The sequence below is a fragment of the Thamnophis sirtalis genome, unplaced genomic scaffold (assembly GCF_051295495.1).
Source record: "Thamnophis sirtalis isolate CommonGarterSnake01/CBP01778 unplaced genomic scaffold, rThaSir2_p1.2 scaffold_2, whole genome shotgun sequence".
In the NCBI taxonomy this organism is placed as follows: domain Eukaryota; kingdom Metazoa; phylum Chordata; class Lepidosauria; order Squamata; family Natricidae; genus Thamnophis; species Thamnophis sirtalis.
The window spans coordinates 136,407,553-136,428,043 of NW_028261382.1; the positions used below are offsets into that span (position 1 = coordinate 136,407,553).

The window sequence follows — 20,491 nt, forward strand, 5'->3', positions numbered from 1 at the left end:
AACATGATCAAAACCTAATGAACAGAAGTTCACCTTCATTAAAATTCAAGCAATGGTATGAATACAGAAGTGATAACATGTTTTTCAATAATTGTGCCTGTTCACACAACTGAGCTTGATACAATAGTTGTTCTCATATAAATCTTTTTTTTTCTTTTTCTGAATCAATTATTCAAAAGTTGTGTACATGAACAAGAAAGCACAGCTTCTTTTCTTCCTCGGCCTCTTTCTGTGCTCCTTAAAAATGATCTATAGTCTTTTACTTGTATTGGATCCCAAAACCAATAAAATAATTGTTTCCAGGACTGATTGATTGACTTGACATTCTGTGTTTGTGTGTTTGTGCATACATGTGTGTATGTATATGCATATGTGTATGTGTTTGCATCACATACCAATAAATACTCTGGCTAATATATTCCAGAATTTATCAGCCAACATAGTCATTCCTGTGAATTCTAGAATCCCACATATGGAGCGTTGCAATCCATTATCTGAGATAAAATTCATCGCAAGAGTTTTACAAGCCATTATAAATACTTCTCTTGTGATATTTTTTATTGTTTCTGTGATCTTCGAAATTGCTACTTGCTGAAATAGTTAAATGATAAGGAAACTTAAGATATGGAAGAACCGGTCTTTGGAAGATCTATAAAACTTCTGTTTTAAAGCATCTATAAATGCTTTCTGTTCTACAAAATGTAAGGATTAGAAAAGTTTTGTATCACATACACTAAGGAACCGTCTGGCTAATATGTGCAATTTGTGTGTTAGTCATCCTGTGCAGAGCAGGCACATCATAATGAAAGATGAATGAGGCCAAGGTGAAGTTCCATTAAGACACTCCACTTGAGCAGGTTCACAAATTATCTTAGACAACAATATTCATTCCCAGATGCAATGAATGCAAAGATGTCAACCTTTGAAAAATAACATCTGAGAGCTTTGAAGAGTTCATGATCTGGCATGGGTTCCATGTTATATTTGCAAAGTGACTCTGAACCGAATTTGAACTCAATAATGTGCATTAGCAATCTTATGAATCCTTTTAAAAATCTGAAGTATTGTTTCAAAGAGTTTAGTAAGTGTTGTACCGTTAAGAGCCATTTGATCAGTGGTGTACGTTACTCAGAATGAAGCCATATTCAGTTCAGTTTGATTTACTTCTGGAGAAGTATGCTAAGATTTCAGCTGTCGCTACTGAAACAGCTTGGTACCCCCAGGCAAAATTAATGCACTGCTTTCCAACAGTATTTAATGAATACTTACAGAATTATTTATGGCAGTGCATTTACCAATGCAGTAAAGGTCCAAAAAAGGTGAAATATATTTGTCAGTGAGAATGCTCCCAGTGCATTAGAAAATTATATAAGAGTGCACTGATTCCAAAATAGCATGACATAATTCTGGAAATAAATATGTAATAGGTAAGCATGAGGCCTTTTCACAATGAAGGAGCTCTTGTGTTCTGCTGATTTCATGGGAAGTTGCCAAGGCCTATGCAGTAAATTACTATGGTCCAAAATAATGTGAACAAGCACCTGGGAAAGGTGCTCTTGATAGATAGTCACAATAGTCAAATGATGGTAATCTAATAATTGACTGTGGAGCCAAGCCATAGGAACTATCTGCAGAGGTACACACTGTATATCATGTTGGGTAAATTCTCCCTTGTTTTGCAGAAAAGCCTGAGGCTTTGCTTTTAGTTGAAATGTACTTTCCCAGATGGTTCCATGAATACAGAATGTAATCTTGTCTCATGTTGTAAGCATGCATTGTTTTTCTAATAATCGGGGGGGGGGGGAACCAGCAGCTGATTGAAAGTTTACAATAAATGTGATTCGAATATTTTAAAGAAAGTCACTGAAGGGAACGAGGAGCCAACTCATTAAAAATCTAGAAGTAGAGGATGGAAAAAAAACAGCTTTGTTTCATTAAACCAACTGTCTCGATTGATCAACAACACATCGACTTCTGGGATAAATCTCCTTTTTCATACTGCAGATATATTAATACTGTGGTTATTGAAGATTATTAATTTGGACATGTTCAGTATAATTCTTCAAGTCCTACTAGCATTCAGGGGTATTGGGAATGAAGGACTACATTCTAGAACTGAGGTCTTCAAACTTGACAACTTTAAGACTTGTGGACTTCAACTCCCAGAATTCTCCAGCCAGCTCTGTGGGAGTTGAAGTCCACAAATTTTAAAGTTGCCAAGTTTGGGAACCTCTGTTCTAGAAGAAGCCAATGGGAACTCACTTTGCTTTGGTACCATGCTAACTAGAGAAACGTGGCCGTAAAATTACCAAGAGTTGAATACAAAACAGACTTTATCTTATAAAAATTAAGATTTCTCCCCTAAAACTCTTAAAAACAAAGGAAAACAAATAATTTCAGAAGAACAAAAACACCAGAAATTAATTCAAAAAACAAATCTGCACATATTTGGATCAGATATTTGTTTATCCCCTATATGAATCTAATATTCTTTTTTTCCCCATAGATACCTTTGACAATACTAATCGTTCATAGGTTTAGTCTAAGTGCAAACAAAATTCATCTTGTAATAATTCAAGTAGTTTAGAAACCTGATTGGCACTAAGCTCATAAAACTGTATTAACAGAACTAGAGAATTCTAAAGGTTACAACAGTGTGCCAGCTTAAGCACTGAGATTAAAAAAGAGCTACAGATCTAGAGTGAGATTGTAAATTCCATCCCATTGGTACTGGCAGTGGAAGGAGGAGGATGTTAAGTTATAGGTTAATCTAGAAGCTTATAAAAAGATTGAGAACAGACATTAAGAAATTACTTCTTCACACAATACAGACTTAACCTTTATTGAATGACATTATTATGGCCACTCATTTGGATGGTTTTAAAGAAGGGTTCAATACATATATGGAGAACAGATATACAAACAGCTGTTTATTTATTGGCACATGCATACATACATATAGCATTTCTAGGATGTCCTCCTGCCAATACTCTATGGCCAGCTATTTTTCCTAAAGTCAGTGTTATCTTAGGTCCATAAATATCATGCCTCCAAATTTTGTTTGCAAGGGAATTTGGTATGTGTCCATTTCCTGCAGCTGAGTATTTCAGAAGCAGAAGCATCTATTTGGCCACTTATCCAAATAAAATGTTAGTTTACAGTAGTTCTTGATCTGAATGTTTATTGCACCACCTCAGGTATTGTCCACCTCCTAACCTACATTGTAGCATTGCATGGAAATATTCTACCAGAATAAATATTAGCTTTCTCAATGGCCTGAATTGTTATTGTTCTAATTTTTTTACTTGTGATAGTTCCTCTCCAAGAGAATCACTAGTCTTTCTAGTCTACAGTCACTATTTGTAAACTGCCCAGTGTCAGACAGCATATTAATTTAATAAATTATTACTGTTAAATGTTTTGTGCTTCTCGCAATACAGCTATATAGTTTCTAGTATAAAACATGAACAATAAAGAATTTTAATCAATGACACAGAATGCCAAAATAATAATAATTATTATTCTGTGCATTCCTCTTGCTAACAGAGAAGAAAATTATACTGTGAATTATACTACAGGCATCTTAGTTTGAACTCAGGGATTTAAATTTCAGCTCAGTAATTCTTATGCTTTTTAATTTTTTTTAATTTTGTACATCAAAGTAAGCTTATAATGGATTCATTGAACAATACAGGGACACAAAGGGATGATTTGAATACTTGCAATTCCTGCTGTTATTGATCAGAGTTTTTAAAGGTTTCTAAATAAGCATTTTTACTTATGTTTTAGAGGCTGAAATAAAGATGAGATAAAATTCTTACTACTTACAATCCCCTTGCTCCTTTTCTTTCTATCAAATAATTGCATACACAAATATGTTTCTTTCATTTGAGTTTCTGCAACAGTCAGTTAAATATATCCATGCACAGCAATGTCTCTGTGTATCTGGGTGTCCTGGGGGGGAGGGGGAATTATGCATTGTCATTAAATCCCTTCTATTATATATGCATTTTGTGCATGTTTTGTACATACATCATGTACACGTACTGCAGGAAATTAAGTCCATTTGATTGGCCCGACTATAGCTGATTTCAGAGGGATCTCAGGGTAATTTTTGAGGATGTGGTATAGGTATAGTATAGGTTTATATGGCTTAGTCACAACTTGATGTGAACATGTAACAAGGGCCTTCGATCACATTACATCAATACAGACTTTCTGTGATTGTTGATCCTATAGGTTTTATGGAGAAGCTCTGACAGAGAAAATTATACAAAAGACATCTATGGTGTCACATAGACATAAATCTAACTGACTACAGATAAGAGCTTCATTAAGATTTGCTTTGTGACAGTTAGAGGGCTCATGTGGTGTTCACAGACAGCTGGCCAGCCACTCTGTTTTACGGGACCAGAATCCTCCTTCAAGTTGCTTGAATTTGTTAGGAATTGTGCAAATCCAGTGGAATTGACTGGGACAGATCTCACTTTGTCTGAGGAGAAGTTTGAACCAGTCGATCCCAGAAAAGTGGACAGAGGCCTTAATGCTGTGAGGTCTGTCACCTGTGCTCTCCATTCACATCCTTCCTCAGTGGTTATGGCAATCCAGAAGGTGACAGATTTTTGGGACAACATATCAGATTGAGCACAACTTTTGGTTTTTTGGGAGTCAACATAAGAAATGGCTGAAATAGAAGCCAGTGAAGGGATTGGTTCATTGGAACTTTTCTCTAAGACTAAAAAGGAGATAAGGACTGTCCATGTTTGGCTCCAAACAGATTCTTGGTGCAAAAAAATCCCAAAATAGCATTTTTCAGTGGATTTGAGAAGTCTGGGAATACTCATCTTGCTTAAACCACATTAAGTGCCCTTTAAAAACACAATGAATTAGTCTACTTCCTCTCTTAATTACTTTAGGAAGCTGCTTATTATTGATTTCTTCCAAAGACAAACTGTATTATGCCAGAATATTTTCTTTCTATCCTAGTTGAAATAAGCTCTGAGTAAGTTTAAGGACTCACTAGAGAAATATTAATTTTTGGAAAACTGAAAAAAATGGGACTAACATGTTGATTGTGAAAAGTTAAGAGCTAGATGGATTTGAAAGAATATTTCCTACTTGGTGTTTAAAAAAATATAAAATAGTATATGAAGTTTTTGAAATTAATGATAAGAAATTTTTGGATGAGAAACTTTTTCAGACAAAGAATTAATATAATGGAGCAACATTGTTTGATTCTAAAAATAATTAAGGCTCTGTTACTTTTTTAAAAAGCAAGGCCTTCCAGAATGTTGGATGTGGCTGAATCCCATCAATTGCCTCTTTGCATGAAAATATACCTTGAAAAAGGAGATGGATTGTGTTCTTCTCTAAAAGCCATCTTGGATCTTATGGTTTTAGATTACTTCAGTCCAGTCTCCAACCTTTCCTTTTTAGGCAGCGTTGTTGAGAGGGTGATGGACTTCTAGTTGCAGAGGGTCATGTATGAAGTGGATTATTTTGATCCTTTTCAAACAAGATTCTGAGCAGGCTATTCATCAAGGTAGCATTGGTCATGCATATGGATAACCTCTGAAGGACTCAGGATAGGATGGTTCTATTGAATATCCCAGAAACTTTTAATATCATTGATCATGATATTTTGCTGGACTATCTCCAGGAGTTGGGAGTAGGGTGAATGGTACTGTTTTCATTGGTTCTCCTCCTCTTTCTTCTATGGCAAATACAAGTTGGTTCTGATAGGGGAACAGAAGTCCAACCCTAGCTGTCATTTATACAGGATGCCTATAGGCTTGAATCTCTCTTCCTTCCTATTTAATCTCTTTGTGAAGAGGTTGGGTGAGTCAAATCCTTTTTCAGCTTCCTCCCTGGTTTCCCATTCTTCTCTTAAAATCTCTTGGACAGCATGTATCATTTTCAATTAAATGTTGATTGGAGGGGGGACTACTGATTTAATGCTAATTTCTAAAAGTTACAATTGTTCACAATGTTCTTCCACAACACTAGAAGTCAGGCAGCATATATATTTATGGATGGATAGATAGATGGAAGGAAGGAAGGAAGGAAGGAAAATACCTGGAGAAAATCATAAAATGCAAAGATCTCCAAATAAAAATAGAATGCCTGTGGCAAAAGAAAGCAAGATAATACCATTATTACCATCAGCACTGAGAAAATAGCTAGGAGCCGAGGTGGCGCAGTGGTTAGAGTGCTGTACGGCAGGCTACTTCAGCTGACTGCTAGTTCGGCAGTTTGGCTGTTCAAATCTCACCAGCTCAGGGTTGACTCAGCCTTCCATCCTTCCGAGGTGGGTAAAATGAGGACCCGGATTGTTGTTGGGGGCAATATGCTGACTCTGTAAACCGCTTAGAGAGGGCTGAAAGCCCTATGAAGCGGTATATAAGTCTAACTGCTAACTGCTAACAGCTAACTGCTAACTATTAGTCAATTGCAAAAGACACTTTACTTATAACAGCTTACATCCTATGCCTTTAACATCATGAAACAACAATATCTGCCTATCCCAGATCCTTGGAAAAGACAATGGGTAGATAAAACCCCTGAATCCAGTATAAAAATCCAACTGTGTGGCCAACCATGGTAATTCATCTTCTCTCCTTCATTTCAAAAAACACACAATGAAGGTCATGTACCAAATAGTTCATCTTGGAAAGGATTGCCTGCTTTATGTCTTGTTTTCCTGCACTTGTCTGAAGTTTTATTGATTCTTACTTAAAATACGGTGTTCAAATGCATATGTTCAAATGGTTTTCTGCCTTCGACAGTCTGCAGTACCCCAGCAGAGAGCATCACCAGGCAAACACATTTCCTAGAAGATTTCCTAGAAAGCTCCTATTACAGCGTTCACTCTCAGTGTTCTCTTTGATCTGTCATCAGGGTAAACAGAAAGCTCCTACTTTCACAAATCCTAGGCTGCTGCAGGTTTAATTTTATTTAGTTCCTATTGATGTACCCTGCCAACTAAAATTACATATAAAATATGTTCTCAGTTATGTTCATTAATGTGTACTTTCAGTTGTGTTTCTTTCTAAGAAATGACTCTCTCAAAGAAGCAATCAGAATTTCATTTGTGAAATCTGTCCTACAAATATTATATAACTTATGCAAAGGATGAGATGCATGGGAATCAAGTTCCTTTTTGGCTGTTGCATTGGGTATGGCCCTAAGAAGCTTCGTTTCTCATTAGCGACTGTGATCTGCTTAGTGAAGCCTTTGTAATTTTCAGAATAAGCCCTGTGATTTGAATGCTGTGGTAATAATAAGTTCACAACGTTGCTTAATTATATATTAAATTATTGGATGGTTTGCTTTTTAAAATCAATGTAGCTTTAGAGGGATTGGCATTTTCATACTATAAGGATTGTTCTTACTATTTTTTTAATTCAACGTGTAACTGATGATGTGATGAGCAATTGTGTAAGATTTACTATAAAGAAATTTACAATGGAGATATATATATACATATACATATATATATACATATACATATACATATACATATACATATACATACACATACACATACACATACACATACACATACACATACACATACACATACATATATATATATATATATGTTGTATTTGTGCTGATAAATAAATAAAGGGAGACTTTATTTGAATGAAATAAAGAATGGAAGAATGGAAGCAGTAGACTTCCTCCCATATTTGGGCATACCAGGGATTGTGACACTAAATACATACATACATACATACATACATACATACATACATACATACATACATACATACATATTTCCATTGTAAATTTCTTAATTAGAGGTGTTTCCCCCTCTCTAAACCAGCTTTCTGGGTCATGGGTATAAGCTGAAAAATGTGGCTTCAAATTAGGTGCAGAATTCAGGTACAATAAGTTGCAATATTCACTTTAACTTGTATCTGTACTGCTGTTGGCTGCTCTTCCTATCGAATAATCAGCCAGAAATGGCAACAGGACTGCCCTTACTAACTGTGGTTATGCTAGCTTTGTAGCCATTTCAATTTTCCATCTGACATCTGTTGTCTCTTTTTAATAGCAAACAGCATTTATAGAAGTGTTGCTAAAATCCTACTGTACTTCTAGGACTATGATTTTTGTACTTTTATAAGATGTTGCATCTAATCAAAATCTCCATAATATGTCTATAACACATACACATGCTTCAGATGCTGCATAGTTAAAGGTAAAGGTTCCTTTACACTTATGTGCTAGTAGTTCCTGACTCAAGGGGGCAGTGCTGATCTCCATTTCAAAGCCAAAGAGCCAGCATTGTCGGAAGACGTCTCCATGGTCATGTGCCGGCATGACTAAACACCAAAGGTGTACGGAATGCTGTTACCTTCCCACCAAAGGTAATTTCTATTTTTCTACTTGCATTTTTACATGCTTTCAAACTGCTAGGTTGGCAGAAGCTGGGACAAGTAACAGGAGCTCACTCCATTACATTGCAGAGGGATTCAAACCGCCAAACCGCCAACCTTTCTGATTGACAAGCTCAGCATCTTAGCCACTGAGCCACTGCATAGTTACAGAAAAGCAAATGTTTAAATTGTTGATGCTAATTCTTTTTCACACCTCATTCCCACTTCACAGAAACTTTAGGAGAGGTGAACAAGATGTATCAGGCCAGAAGGACACTGGATGCTTATTAACAGTATATTGTTTAAAATGAAGCAATGCAGATACACTGGGAACTATCACTCCCAGCATACAATGATTTAAAATAAATCACTGATTACAAATAGTAGTTGTGAGCCTGAAGTGCCACTTCCCTCCTCTCCCTAGGTATTATTGTCCTTCAGTGTTTAGAGCGTATTGATCACCCAATTCACACTCTTAATTTGGAAGCTGAAATTGAATGTACTGTACAGAGATTTGGTTGAATTTTTTTCTACAAATTGGTGTGGAAGGTCTTTTTGAGCAACAAGTAAATACACAAACATAAATATAAAACATATTAAAATGGCAAATAAAATAGCTTATATAAGTAAAAAAAGGGAAATGGAACATTGTAAAGCTTTTAAAGAAATGCAGTTTTTATTGGACAGTAAAAAAAATGAATTTTGTTGCACAGTATTTGTTTCCTCATTCTTGTAGCATTGAAAATACTGAGTGCTTACATGGGTTTAAAAAAAGGTATCAAAATCATGAGCTTTGTGGAGCTCATTGTTTCTAGTTTGTAGTAGCATGGTGCCTTAACCGCTAGACAAAGCTGGTTTTTCTGAAGCTCATGATTTTCAAAGATATTTAAAATCCATGTAAGCCATCAATGTTTTCACTGCTATAAGGAGATTCCCAGAGTCAGCAGTGACTCAAAGGCACACACTCACAGCTGCAAAAGTAATTGGAGAAATAGTATTTATGGTTTAATTATACAGTAATGCCAACTGGAATACAAAATCCAGTGTAATATTTTAGTGATCGTTAAGTCCATGAGTAGCCAAATATAGGAGATTGGTTGGCAGGAACATATTTGTCCAAGATTTAGGATGCTGTCAAGATTTAAGATAAAAAAAGAATTAGTTAGGAAAATACCCTACCCATAGATAATTCTGTAATAAGATCTGGTATAAAAAAAATTAAGCAGCAAATACATACTTAATGTGAGTCCCCTTTGGTTCTATGGTGCAAAACTTCTCAGTAGAACTATGAAAGCATTGATCTGCATGAACATCAAAATAACAGGACAGGGGACATGGTTATATATTATAATTTAGCGGTGTGATATCTTAGAAAACAATTCAAAAAAACTGCTTCAGCGAACACAGCGAGTCTCTATCCATTAATGAGTTTGACCTTTTTTTTCATATTGCAAAAAAGTGCTACTACTTTAATAGTTGTTTCTTGCATAAAAAGATTGGATACTTTTAGGACAGAGAAACATGATGGGATTGTGCAAGGTCTCAAGCTGGTTTTAGAAACCCCTTTCCAGATTTTATCCCCTTCACCTTCTATGTCCATGTCAATGGCTTGATGTTCTTTCTTACCATAGTTTCTGACTGCTGGATTCCAATTTTTGTAAACTGTCCTGAACTGATAAACGAACACAGAAAATGTTCTGTTTTTCATGTCACTTGGGCTGGAAGGAGACAGGGGCAAACTCTTGTCAATTTCACTTGATTTTAAAAAAGGGAAAGATCCTACTTTTGATATTTTATGGGAAAGAAAAGAAGGGGAAGGGAGGGATGAAGAAGGAAGGAAGAAAGGAATGAAGGGAGGTAGGGAGAGAAGTACAGATCACTATTCCATCAGTGAAAGGTAAAAGAAAAAGAAAAAACACTTAGCTTTTTACCACTATCCATGAAAACAGCAACCAGTGATCAGAAAGGAGTACCATTCCTGTAAGTAGTATTCAATTAGAATGGGAGGGTAGGGGAAACAAGATAGACAGCATTGTCTGAGCCAGCACAAGTCAGAAGACATTACTTTTGACATATAGGAAAAAAGTGGGAGCAGAAAGACGGAGCAGCAATAGTGAATTACTATTTAGAATTACTGTTTAGAAATGATCAGTGATCTATATTTCACTAAAGCAAATTGCTCATGAAGAACAGCCCTTAAAAATGCAGGACAGATACCATAAAAATGTAGAAAGATTCATCTTAGCATCCTTGGAAAAAATATTTTCCAAACCTCTTATTCATTTAGCACAGAGATCTAAAAAGGACTGTAAAATTATTCAGATGGATATGCTTATGGCTCTGTTTGTAACTTGAACTCTGACTTAAGGTAAGTCTATATAGCATAATTGTCTGATGTATGCATGTGGTCCATAGAGCAATGGGGGGGGACAAGAGAGTTAAATTATGTGCATTATGTAATTTACATTTAGAATTTAGAATTTGTGTTTATTTGTATGCCGCCCTTTTCCCTGGGGGGACTCAGGGCGGCTCACAATCAAAAGGAAGGGGGGAAACAGACTTTTACATATAGACAGTACATAATTAAAATGCAACATTCATACCATTCGGGCAGGTCACAATCTTTAGCCCCAGGCCTGACGGGATAGCCAGATTCTAAGGGCTGTGCGGAAGGTCTGGAGGGTGGTGAGGGTACGAAGCTCCACGGGGAGATCGTTCCATTGGGTCGGGGCAACCACCGAGAAGGCTCTCCTCCGTGTGGTGGCTAGTCGGCATTGGCCAGCGGACGGAACTCGGAGGAGGCCTAAACGGTGAGATCTAATGGGTCGTGTGGAGGTGATCGGCAGTAGGCGGTCTCCCAAGTACCCAGATCCACTACCATGAAGGGCTTTATAGGTGGCAAGTAGCACCTTGAAGCATATCCGGAGATCGACAGGTAGCCAGCGCAGCTCGCGGAGGATAGGTGTTACGTGGGTGAAGCAAGGTACACCCACAATCGCTCGCGCGGCTGCATTCTGGACTAGCTGAAGTTGCCGAATACTCCTCAAGGGCAGCCCCATGTAGAGCACATTGCAGTACTCCAGCCTAGAGGTCACAAGGGCACGAGTGACTGTTGTGAGAGCCTCCCAGTTCAGGTAGGGGCGCAACTGGTGCACCAGGCGAACTTGGGCAAATGCCCCCCTGGTCACAGCTGACAAATGGTGTTCGAAAGTCAGCTGTGGGTCCAGGAGGACTCCCAAGTTGCGGACCCTGTCTGAGGGGTATAATGTTTGACCCCCCAGCCTGAGAGATGGAATATTTGCCAAATTGGCGGGAGGGAAACACAACAGCCACTCGGTCTTATCCGGGTTGAGCACGAGTTTGTTAGCCCTCATCCAGTCCCTAACGGCTTCAAGTCCCTGGTTCATCACGTCCACCGCTTCATTGAGTTGGCACGGGGCGGACAGATACAGCTGGGTATCGTCCGCATACTGGTGGTATTTTATCCCGTGCCGCCGAATGATCTCGCCCAGCGGTTTCATGTAGATGTTGAAAAGTAGGGGAGACAGGACCGAACCCTGCGGCACCCCATATGTTAGGGGCCTAGGGTTCGATCTCTGCCCCCCAACTAACACCGACTGCGACCTGTCCGAGAGGTAAGAGGAGAACCACTGTAGAACAGTGCCTCCCACCCCCACCTCTCGCAGTCGTCGCAGAAGGATACCATGGTCGATGGTATCGAAAGCCGCTGAGAGGTCAAGGAGAACCAGGATGGAGGCATGGCCTCGATCCCTGGCTCTCCAGAGGTCATCGGTCAATGCGACCAAAGCGGTTTCTGTGCTGTAGCCTGGTCTGAAGCCGGACTGGAATGGGTCAAGATAGCTGGTTTCCTCCAAGGCCCGCTGGAGCTGAAAGGCCACCACCTTCTCATTAATACAATGATGTCATGATATCCAAAGTGTCACTGTGGCTTGAACCAGATGCCCATGTTTGAGAACTAAGAAAATGTTATAGTTATAAGCCTTAGAAATACAAAAGACTAAAAGATGCTCCATCAAATTCACTGTTGACAGTTGGAAGCCAGGTAAAGCTGCTGTAAAGAATAAAACATCTTCTGATATCTTAAAATCCACCCAAGTTGTTATTCTGTGAGTCTGTCAAAGCTTATGCCATAATAACATCTTTAAATATCCTTGTTATTATCGGCAAAGTGTTAGGGAAATGCTACAGCAAGAAGATACTTCAAAACAGCTAATGCTGGAAACGCTTCACCAATAATTGATTTGTAATATAAGTATTGAAAAAAATCCAGCTGAAGGATGAATTTCAAGGCTGAAAATTTGCATGGCATATTCCTTAAATCTTCCATAATTTTAGGTTTGTGTTTCCATTAAAAATAGATAGCTCATACAAAAGATATTTAACATATGAACATTTAAAAATACATATTACACCTTTTAGTTAGATTCAGCATCCAATGGTAATAATAAAAACTAATAAATAGTTTCTCTAAAACCATTGGGGAAAAAACAAAACTTACATGAAAAGTTTTTTTCTCATTAAAGAAAGATGAAATCATGCTTCAAAAATTATTGGTATGGATTACTTATAAACATTATTAATACTGCAAGATGAAGCTGATCTCTCTACCTTAAGTATAGAGATTTATAGCAAATATAGAAAATTGTACTGCATTACTGGAAGTGTATCAGTAAAAATAGTACGAATGGTATTGCTCACTTTCTATTTTTCTGCAGGACATTGAATTAAGCAAATGAAATGAATTGTTGTTGTTAGTTGCAAAGTTGTATCTGACCCATCTCAAACCCATGGACAATGTTCCTCCAGGCCTTCCTGTCTTCTACCATCCTCTGGAGTCCATTTAAGCTCATGCTTACTGCTTTGGTGACTCCATCCAGCCACCTCATTCTCTGCATCCCCTTCTTCTTTTACCCTCAATCTTTTCCAGCATTAGACTCTTCTCCAGTGAGTCCTTCCTTCTCATTAGTTAGCCAAAGTATGTGAGTTTCAATGAGAGGAATACGATGCTATTATTTAGTATTTATTGCATTTTTATTCTTTCCATGATATGTAAGTATTCTTATAAGACCTACAGTATAATCTTGGGGTAATGTTTGATTTGCCAACCAGTGATGTGAGAAAAATCAAAATAGAAAAACAAGGTTCCTCCATAATTATTTCTGCCTCCTTTTCCTCAAAATAAATCAGGAAAGAACCCAATGTGATTATTTAAAAGTAAAATTGGCGCAAGGAAGAAAAATATAGAATGAAAGAAATAAGTCCTCTTTCTTTGTCTCTTTCTCAGAGACACACAGAGACAACCTACATGTTCTTTCCTGCAATTTGTTACACACAATTTGTTACACACATTCATATCCATTCTTATTGTCTTCCATACACTTTCCTCCATTTTTCTACCCAACTCAGTACAAAGGATTTTTTTTCCTGACACCTCCTGTACATTCCAAAAGGCAATGATACTGGTCTGTCCAAGTTGTCTTCATTGAGATTTTGTCCATACCCACTCTTTTATCCTATTCATGGCATCAGTTTAGCATAGTAAGCAAGATAAAGAAAGAATAAACTAGGATTTAAAGGAGAGAACTCATGGAACACACTTGTTCTTTATTTGCAATTTGGAGAAAACTGTTACTATTTTGTATGACACACCTACCTACCTGAAGTTGAACAATACAGTTGTTTTGCAGATGATTGATTGAGAAATAAATAATAAGAGCTGAAAAGAATAAATAAAAGCTGAAATGCTGTATTCCATGATTGGATCTAATACATTTGACAGCTAAATGTATTGTGTCAACAGAAATGTCTATGAAATATGATTTTCATCCCAACTACTATAAAGTGAAGCATTAAAATAGGGCATTAAAATGATGTTTTTCTTAAATTGTAGCCAATCTAACCATCATGCCCATATTCAAATGAAGAGTTCCACAAACAGAAGAAATGACCTTCATGGAATTGGGGAAAGGCATTTAAGCTTTTATGATGAAGATAAAAACTGGTCTTGGGACTCTTCTAAAAATGTCTTCTACTCAAATAATTAATTTCACGGATCTATTGTGCAAATAAATAACAATGATAGACATGAAAATAGGGAGAACATTTGCTATGTAGGATCCTGGGTTTATGACTTAGATCATTGAATGAATTCAGTTTTCCAAGTTGATGGTGGTTTCTTAACATGCAGGACTTTGGCTACACTGACAATGAAACAAAAACCAATATATTTGGGGAAGTTAATTATTATTTTTAGCTCTGCATCATCACAGGTTCCATTGATCAGAGTTGATGTAATTTAGTGATCAAATATTTTGGACTTCAGGTGAGGAGACCCACTGCTCATTGTCTGTCATGGAAGCTTACTAAGTGACTTGGCCAGTCACTCTCACCCAGCAAACCTGTACACAGAGCGGGGGGGGGGGGGGGGGGGACAACGTATGCTGCCTTAAGTTCCTGAACAAGATGTCTAATAAATAAATAGTGATAGCAATTCTATAAAACTGCATAAAAAAATTTGCTTTCGAGATATCTGGGAAGTAAAAAGCCTCATGTATACAAAGCTGGGGAATAATATGTCTTGAAAACTTATTATGAACCAGAGTTAGGATCAAGAGAGTCAAGATCATGTCTACACACATATGATTGTATCGGGGGGGGGCGGGACAGGACACACACATGCACACACACACCACCCAATTCCCCTGTAATAGAAAATAATGAAAGTTACGTAAAAAGCTAGAAAAAAATCTAATTTAAATCATGGATTGGTATTGCTTCTTTCAAGAGTTAGGCTGGTCTAGTAGTTAAGGCATAGGCTAGAAGCCAGAAAACTGTGAGCTCTAGTCTTACCTTAGGCATGAATGCTGGTGGCTGACTTTGGCCACTCACTGTTTCTCAGAACACAACATCAGGTTTAGGTCAAAGCCAATCAGTCACTTCGGATCTCAGTGATTATCATTGGTTGACCCGGGGCGGGCGGGGGACACACCTTGGACTTGTGAAAAAACACTATGAAGAAGAAAAATATTTTTATCTTTACCTAAAATTGAAAGCATTATACTAATCCATAATGAAACTACATTTCATGAAGTTGCAACTAAACTACAATAATGCTGGAGGGAAAAAACTATAGTAACAATTATATAGTTTATTAAAACTGCAGTAAATTGGTTCTAATAATAGCAAAAATATAGTAATCACATTGAAATGGTTGAAAAAACTATTTATTTACCACCCTAATACAATAATTACTGCTCAACTATCATTTTTTTCATATGATACATTCATAACAACAGTTTTATTCTGGCATTCTTTTTTCTATTTTGCATAATTCTGAGCTATAATTTCTAATGTAAGTTTTTATTCACATCTTCTTTAAAGCTATCATTAATATGATTTACCATTAGGGATAGTATTTTTTTAAAAGTATAAATCTAAGGCCATAAAATGAATAAACTTGAGACCATGTTTTTAATTAAAAATGCAGGCTTTTGTTGTAATACACAAGATATTTTAGCATCTGTCAAAACAAATTAATTGGTGTTTGAGAAAGGGTAAAGGAAAAACAGCGTAAAAATTGTTAAAGTTAAATAAGCTATTGTGAACATTTGTGTTCATGAATTAATAAAGTTTAGTACTATAATTGTCAAACAAATGCTTTATATTTTATAATGTAATCTAACTGTGATTGTATGAAACATTAGTGGGATAGCTTTGACAATCCCCTTAATTTTCTTGGTTTTTTTTCTTTTGATTTGATTTATTTTTTTGAATGTGGCCTTCATCCTTATTCTAGTCATCAAAATCCAACCCAGTCACTGGTCTTCAAATCAGTACAATTGATTCTGTGCCTGACACACTGACCCTTCTCTCTCTTTGTCTCTTGTATACATCTCCACATGCTTTATACTCTAGAGCATGGGGTCAAACTCGATAGCATCACGTGATGTATCGCAATGTTTTTTACCTTTGTGGAGCTGGGGTGTGCAAGGCCTATACGTGACACATCTAGCCCACAGGCTGCCAGTTTGACAGCCTGCTCTACAAATTGTTAACTGTGAATTATCACTGCCATACTTACTGCAGTTATACAGAGTTCTGCTTTTTTATTCAATAAAGTGATTTTTCAGTCTTCATGGAAATATTGCAGTAATCCAATTCCTACAAATAGTTGATGACTTTTCCTTTCTTTTGAGTTTTACTGGGCATTAAGTTCATGCATCTTTAAAGCTATCGCAATTATTATGTTATTGGTTGTTGCACAGTTAGCCCTGAATTTGGCATTTTTATCCATCTATTGATATGGATGTTTGATGCTCTTAAGGATTTTATTATTATAAAATTATTATTATTATTATTATTATTATTATTATGCAATTGTATCACAGCGGCCAGTTGTTTCACCGGATTTGGCATTGGTTACTAGTCGGGCCCCACCCAGGGGCCTAGGACGTCGTAACGTATTTTCGTAATATGCGTGCAGATCCAAGCAGTGCAGCTTTTTGCATTTGACTGATGGTGATTTTGTCAATTTTTAACTGTTTTAAATGTAATTCCAGTGCTTTTGGAATAGCACCCAGTGTGCCAATTAGCACTGGAATTACCACTGCTGGTTTGTGCCATAGTCGTTGAATTTCGATTTTTAAGTCCTGGTATCTTGCGATTTTTTCATGTTCCTTCTCGGCGACCCTGCTATCACCTGGTATTGCGATGTCTATGATTGTGACCTTATTTTTCTCAACCAGTGTGATGTCTGGTGTATTATGCGCCAGTATTTTGTCGGTTTGTATACGGAAATCCCACAAGATCTTGACCATCTGATTTTCGGTGACTTTTTCAGGCTGATGTTCCCACCAGTTTGTTGCTGTTTTAATATTATAATTTTTGCACAAATTCCAATGGATCATTTGTGCTACTGAATTGTGCCGCAATTTATAATCAGTCTGCGCAATTTTTTTACAGCAGCTGAGTATGTGATCAACAGTTTCATCAGCTTCTTTGCAAAGTCTGCATTTGGCATCATCAGAGGATTTTTCGATTTTGGCCTTAATGGCATTTGTGCGGATAGCTTGTTCTTGCGCAGCCAGGATTAGTGACTCTGTTTCTTTCTTTAATGTACCTGTTTTTAACCATAACCAAGTTTGTTCACTGTCCACTTTATCTTTTATTTTTTCCAGAAATTGGCCATGCAGTGCTTTGTTCTTGATTTTATCACATCTTTTCTGTATTCTTGTTTCGTCTGTTGGGCCTTCAGTAGATTTTTGTTCTTTACTTTGATTAATAGATGTTCTTGACTTTCTTTTAAATAATCAGCCAGTGCATGTTTTTCTTCTTCAACTGTTTGCTTCACTTGTAATAATCCTCTGCCACCTGATTTTCGGGACAGATACAGTCTATCAGTATCACCACGTGGATGTAAACTGTAGTGCATTGTCATTAGTTTCCTGGTTTTTCGGTCCAAAAGGTCCAAATCAGCTTGTGTCCAGTTAACTATGCCAGCTGTGTATCTTATAACTGGTATTGCCCAGGTATTTATGGCCTTGATTGTATTTCCACCATTCAATTTAGATTTCAAAATTTTCCTAACTCTGTTGGTGTACTCTCGCCTGACAATAGTTTTTACTTCTCCATGCTTGATGTTATCCAACTGCAGAATGCCTAAGTATTTGTAGGCTTCATTTTCTTTGCATTTAATTATTTGGCCATTGGGCATTTCAATTCCCTCAGATGCAGTGATTTTGCCCCTTTTTATGGATACAGTGGCGCATTTTTCCATGCCAAACTGCATTGAAATATCGGTGCTGAATACTCGGACTGTATTTGTCAATGATTGGATTTCTATTTCTGACTTTCCATAGAGTTTCAAATCATCCATATATAGTAAATGCGAAATTTTTTCAGCTTTTTTGGCTGTTTGGTAGCCTAATTTCATTTTTTTTAAGATTACTGATAGTGGGATCATTGCGATGATGAAGAGAAGAGGTGAAAGTGAATCACCCTGGAAAATTCCTCGCTTGATATTAACCATTCCGTAGCTCTCATTCCCTACTGCCAACTCAGTTCTCCATTGTTTCATTGCCTTTTCAGTAAAGGATGTAATATTTTTGCTAATGCCAGTTGTTTCTAAGCATTTTATGATCCAACTATGTGGCAGTGAGTCAAATGCCTTTTTGTAATCAATCCAGACCATATTCAAGTTCGTTTTTCTGTTCTTACAATTTTCTAATATCATTTTATCAATTAGAAGCTGATCTTTTGTGCCCCTGCTCCTTCTTTTGTTGCCTTTTTGCTCTACTGGCAAGATGTTGTTTGTTTCCAAATAATCCATCATGTTATCTGCAATAATGCCTGTGAGTAATTTGAAGGTTGTTGGTAAGCATGTTATTGGTCTATAGTTTTCAGGTGTTGTTCCTTTAGTTGGATCTTTCTGAATCAAGTATGTTTTTCCAGTTGTTAACCATTCATCAATTTGGCCCTTTTGTAAAATTTCATTCAGTTGCCTGGCCAATATTGCATGTAAACTGGTCAGATATTTGAGCCAGAAACCATGTAATTGGTCCTTTCCAGGTGATGTCCAATTCTTTACCTTTTTAACTCGATTTTTGATCATCTCAGTTGTTATTTCTAATACTTGCATTTGTTTGTTGCCAATGCTTTTCTCAAAGTCATGTATCCACTTTGCTTCCTTGTTGTAGTCCTTTGCATTTTCCCACAATTCTTTCCAGAATTCAACTGTGGCCTGCTTTTCTGGTTCTTCACTTTTGGTGTCACCATTCACATTAAGACTTTGATAAAAACGCCGTTGGTCTGATCGAAATTGCTGATTTTGTTTATATTGGATGATTCGTGCCTCATATCTTTCAATTTTTCTAGCTGTTGCTGTTATCTGCTGTTTTACAATCTCTACAGCTTCATTGATGTTTCTTGTATCCAATCTATATCTTCTGATTAGCTGATCTATGATTTTGTTGTTTTTAAGCCGTTGCTCATGCATGTTCTTTAAGTTATAGCATCTGCCCTTAATTTTTTGACTTTTTGTTCTAATCGGATTTTCCACTTTGGCCTTGATGCTTTTTCTGTTGTGTGACTAGGTACTTTGATTTTAATGCCTAGTTCATTATTGACTATTACAGCTGCACTGTACATTAACTGGTTCGTTTCCAAGATGGATCCCGATTCAATTGTTGAAAACACTGCATTAACCATTTTCATGATAGGGGCCAAAATTTTCTTAGGCACAGTTTTTAGTGATGGTAAACGTTGCCTTTCCTCATTAAGCAGAAAATGCTCCATGATCTTATCCTTCAATTCTTTTTGTTTTTGAGTTAGTTCATCAGTTGGTTCAGTGATAACTGGTTCTAGTGGTGGTGGTGTTATTTCCTCCCCGAGAGCTTCTTCTTAGAGTTCTACTATAATGTCTTTAGTTGTGTCTTGAATATCAGTTATTTCCGCTTGTGATATTGTTTTTTGGGTTTTGCAATTTGCCTGAATTTCCTCAAGTTCAACTTCACTAAACACTTTATTCTGTATAATAAATCACCTTTGATCTGCTAGTCGTTGTTCACTAACATTTGAATCTGGATATTGTTGTTTCCATAATTTATACATTCGCTTTAAATAACCTCTTTTTTCTGGCTCTGAGTTGTAGTAACAGGCCATTATGGCATGGTTTTCATCTGCACTATATTTGTGTCGTTTTGTTGGCTGGTCCACTTGTAGCCCACTTGTCGATGGATGTCCAGGGACCCCAACATCCGCCGCGGCCTCGATGTTCAGCTTCTTCATGAATGGCAGCCACATGACGTTCAAGCAGGAGAAGATCCAGCAGCACCCTGAATTCTTCTGGTTGGTGACCGGTTTTCCTTCAGCTGGGACTGCATGCTGGAAGACCTGCAGGGTGTTCTGGAGAACCTCCCGGTCAAGGCTTCCGTCCAGCAAGTCCGTTGACGTAGCCACATTCTGGGCCAAGAGGTAGCGCGGTTCCCCTTTCAAGGCTTTGAGGAACGTGCCCAATTTCTTCAAGCTTAAGCCTGGGACGCACATCGCGAGCCCTCTGGGCAGAACCGCCGCCGCCCTTGTTAACCCGT

General features: G+C 37.3%; 1 long non-coding RNA gene across 1 annotated transcript in view; it reads right to left on the reverse strand.

Annotated features, from left to right (window-relative positions):
* The window catches only part of LOC148049183 (uncharacterized), a 48,672-nt gene extending 31,973 nt beyond the window's left edge, over positions 1 to 16,699 (reverse strand). The window contains exons 1-2 of the long non-coding RNA XR_015695387.1: positions 16,486 to 16,699; positions 15,255 to 15,413 (exon numbers count right to left, since the gene is read on the reverse strand). This is a non-coding gene — a long non-coding RNA (uncharacterized LOC148049183). The remainder of the gene's footprint in view (positions 1 to 15,254; positions 15,414 to 16,485) is intronic.
* Between the last annotated feature and the right edge of the window lie 3,792 nt (positions 16,700 to 20,491).